At 38.5% G+C, this 4,557-nt stretch overlaps 1 pseudogene; it reads left to right on the forward strand.

The window, feature by feature from the left end:
* Positions 1-319: 319 nt before the first annotated feature.
* LOC120184071 lies at positions 320-4,260 on the forward strand (annotated as a pseudogene).
* The last annotated feature ends 297 nt before the right edge of the window (positions 4,261-4,557 follow it).

Genomic DNA, 4,557 nt, shown 5'->3' on the forward strand with positions numbered 1-4,557 from the left:
ATCAGCGTATAGCGCGCTGCAAGGGACAAGTCTTACTGCAAAGGGTGTTAGATCAAAAAATATAGTCTGACCGGTACCTAATCAAGAATATTAAATTAAAAAGATAATTTTTTGAGAAAAACGCCGCTGGTTAATGGCTTATATTTAAAAAAAATCAATATTTGATTTTTTAATATTAAATATAATAAATGTTTGATTTTGACGATGATTGGCGGATTCCAATGTCAGAAGTTGCAGTTTAAGGATCGTGTTTGACGTCCGTCTTTTTATTTTTATTTGTTACAATTTCCAACAAATATAACTTGATTTTGTTCCTCAGTCCCGTTTGAGTGAGCGAGAGCAAGAAAGAAAAACACACACAAATCCAAGAAGAAAACAGATTAAACGAGGAAAAAACATGGGAAGATCCGCTTCCTGTTTCAAAATCATTACTTGCGGCAGCGATTCCGTTGAAGACGACGACGCTATCGATGTTCCTCAGGCACTTCATTTTCTCCTTTACGGCTGCTGTTTTTTATCCGTTATTTATTGGATTTGGATTTTATGTGCCGTTCTTCGACTTGTATTTGATGTTTTAGTCGCTTTAACTAAACTTTCTGTCGTTTTTAGAAACTTATTTAGCTTGTGATTTGCTTGATGAATCGGAGCTTTAAAAACTTCAATATTTTAAGATCGGATAATATCGCGTTTGCATTTAATTCTGCAAAGTCAAGATTCCTTTTTTTTTATCTGATTGCTTCCACAACTTATGAATCTAAATTGTTTCTTAGTTGCTGTTTCCAAATCCAGTGAGGTTTTTAAATTCTGTTCTGTTCTGTTCTAACTGAATTTTTCAGATATGGAAAGTCATAATGTGATGTGAAATGCTAAATTTGTATTTGTTTTAATCTGGTTGATGTTAATTCTGATGCTATTGTTTGGAATGGCAATTTTCAAATTTGGAAACTTAACAGTGTAGAATCTGTTTACTGAGGAAATGTTTGTTTGTTAGATATAGTGGTCCGTCTTTTGTCTCTTAATGCAAATAACAGTTCTGTACCGCTATGCCCTTGATGGGACTCGGTAGTCATTTGAGTTCACTTGAACATTAGTGCTTACGAGCCTAATAAATTAGTACTTTCCAGGTTAAAATTTACAGTGAAATGCATTTTAGTTCTCCTAAAATAAGCATTTTTTTTAATTTTGTTGTTTTCTGGCTATTTAAAATTTATCCCAGAACAAGAGATCTGGTGACAAAAAGGGATGGAGTTTTCGAAAGAGATCCGAACGGCATCGTGTGCTTAGCAACACCGTGACACAAGAAGCTTCTTCTGGACTCAAAGAAAGTCCAGAATCTGCTAGTTATGCTCAACAGTCTGATGTCTCCATTGCTCCTGAGAAAACCTCCACAGTTCAATACACTGAAGAGACACCTCAGTTGCCAACTCCAAAAGAGTGCGTTGAGGAAAAATCTCAGTTGGTGGCACCGAAAGAGTCCGTTGAAGAAAAATCTCAGTTGTTGACCGCAGAGGACTTGAAGGTGTATGATCCTGTTGTTGCCACCACAGATGAGGCTAAAGACGATGCAAGCATGGATGACTCTGTTATTATTGTCATCCAGACTGCTATTAGAGGGTTCTTGGTATGGGTACATTCGCAATGTGAATTTAAAACTTACTAATCTGTAGTTTTTTACTTCTAATTTTATGGTTTCTTTTGCAGGCGCAAAAAGAGATAGGGAAGCTTAAGAATTTAGTAAAGTTGCAGGCTGCTGTACGTGGGCACTTGGTTCGGAGGCATGCTGTGGGGACCTTACGCGTTCAAGCCATTGTCAAAATGCAACTTCTTGTCCGTGCCCGTCGTTCTCATCTATCTCAAGAAGGCTCTTATACCGAAAAGAAAATGGATAGCAAGGATGATAAAGATAATCAAAGTTTGGTAATTCTTTCAGCTCACATTAATTTAGGATTTAGGAGTCGCAAGTCTGTTTTAGTTTCCATGTTCTGATTCATAGTTTATTGATAGGTTGAATCATTTCCTTTTTAAGAACACTTCGGCTTGTATTCTCTGAACCAAGACCTATGTTCTCTATATCGACCCTTGTCCTCTGTTCGTTGGCATTTGGATTTAGGCATGATTCCTTTATGTTATTTAGATTCTTCTGGTTCAGCTATAGGGTGTGTGTACTGTGTAGTGCTGCTTAGATGATCGGGTCATAATTAAGAGCACATTCTGCAAACTTGTTATTATTGTCTAGTATGAAGGTTCAAAGTGATCGAGTATTCACTTCTGCCCACCTGGCACAAGTCTATCTTTAAGCTGCGTGATGTTATTATTCAGTTCCTGTTTCAGGGAGAGATGCAAGTAGTATTTTGTTTACATAAATTATGGGCTAATGAACTCTTATTCATGATATTTGTTTAATTTTCTTTTATATGAAATCGGGAAATAATTTTATGCATTAATCTTTCTTTTATTCCGAGCAGGGAAACTCGGAAATAACAAGAATGCTTCTTCCACTTCCATAGAGAAGCTGCTTAGCAATAGGTTCGCTCGTCAGGTATGTGACATCGGCATTCTTTGGCTCCATGGCTTTTAACTGTTTGCTGGAAGCTGTCTCTCTAAACATGTCTACACGACCATCACTTGGAATTTGCTTTGATTGCAGCTGATGGATTCAACACCCAAGACAAAACCTATCCGCATCAGTTGTGATCCATCAAAACCAAGTTCGGCTTGGAGCTGGTTGGAGAGGTGGATGTCTGCGTCATCATCTGGAAAGGTTTCAATAACAGAATTACCTATTGAACAACCAGGAAAAGAGAAAAGTGACAACTTCGACACGCCACTTGATTCTAAAGTTTCATCCGAAGCTATTTCCAAGTCAAATGATCCAAAGTTTGATGTAAGTAAGACATTAGTTTCATCAGGGTGTGAAGAGAATCTAATCACATATGATGCTGCCAACTCCGAGCTTGAGGCCTGCCGGCAAACTTCTCCTTCAGTAACAGGTGATTTGGAGCAATCTCAGATTTACACGATGAGTACATCTGACGTGAAAGGTACCTTACTGGATCAAACAATGCAAACAGATGCACATTCACAAACAGAAGCCAGTTTTCTTTCTAACAAGCCTGAAATAGAGAGCGAAGAACCTATTAGTTCTATAAAAAGAGTTGCTTCTGAACAACTGGAAACAGAGGCAAAGAAATTTGTATCTGGATCAAGAAAGGCGAGTAGTCCTGCATTTATAGCTGCAAAAACAAAATTTTCAGAGTTAAGTTCAACGGACAATACAAGTAGATCAATTGATTCATACCGCGAAGATGTTGGGGTTGACTCCAACTTGAATACTGTGACATCTGGGGCAGATACAGTAAGCAGGTCAAGGAGCCAAGCATCGCAGAAGATCCAGTCAGTAATTGGAGGGTCAACATGGTGGCTTCAAATCTGGCACTGAACTTTCTGTCACTTCGACCATTGATTCACCTGATAGATCTGAAGTTGGAACCATAGAATATGAAAATGGAGCCAAAGTTTCTGAACAAAATTGCAGGTCTAACAGTGCAAAGGATTTGGATGTTAAAGACAATGATAGAATTGGAATCCAAGTACCTGGTTCGTCTTTATCGCGGAAGAAGCTTGATGACACTAAAGGTGAATCGGCAAATTTAGTTGTTCTCGACTCTCCTCAACTAGAACAGGAACCGACATCTAATCTGCTGAGAGGACAGGACTCGGAGAAAGTTAATCAAGCATGTAGATCATCGCCAGAAGCCTCACCCAGGAGCCATATGACTGTTCCCGACTCCCAAGGAACACCTTCTAGTCAGGTATCAGTAAAACTAAAAAGAAGAAAATTGACAAAGCATTCAAAAGCGCAATCTCTGTCTGCTGCTAGGGGTTCTCCTTCAACTGCAACACGTGATAGTGATGCAAGTAGTATGGAACAATCATCCAAATATCAAAGAAGTGGGAAGAGACGGAATTCTTTTGGTTCAACAAGACATGAGAACGTTGATGAGGAACCAAGAGATAGTAACAGTAGCAATTCTCTTCCCCGCTTCATGCAAGCCACGGAATCTGCAAGAGCTAAGTTAATGCAAATAACTCTCCAAGATCAAGTCCGGATGTGCAAGACAGAGATATTTATATCAAAAAGAGACATTCCTTACCTGGTGCTAGTGGAAAGCAGTTTCTCCAAGAATCCAGCCATCATCGTCTCAAGCACAGCAGGGTGCAAAAACAAATGGAACTAATACTCCTAATGGTATGAGCTAAACTTTGTTATGGTCTTATTACATTCGATTGTTAATGTTGCTATAGACAGTAAGCATCCATTGTTGCTAGCTTAAAAGTATATCTTCAGGGCTTCGATTTCCTTGTAAAGGATTTTGTACTTTTCGTACGAGAAATTGCCATCCCAGTTAATTGATCTCCATAAACAGTCATGTTTATAAGATTAGTCCATAGTCATTTAGGGACATCCGGGATGGAATTTTCAATGGGATAGAAAGGATCAGGCCTTCTAGGTTTCCACACATTAGTGACTTGTGCTTAATTGCTAGAATAATTTTT

Source organism: Hibiscus syriacus, unplaced genomic scaffold (genome assembly GCF_006381635.1).
Source record: "Hibiscus syriacus cultivar Baekdansim isolate YM2019G1 unplaced genomic scaffold, ASM638163v2 tig00003725_pilon, whole genome shotgun sequence".
NCBI lineage: Eukaryota > Viridiplantae > Streptophyta > Magnoliopsida > Malvales > Malvaceae > Hibiscus > Hibiscus syriacus.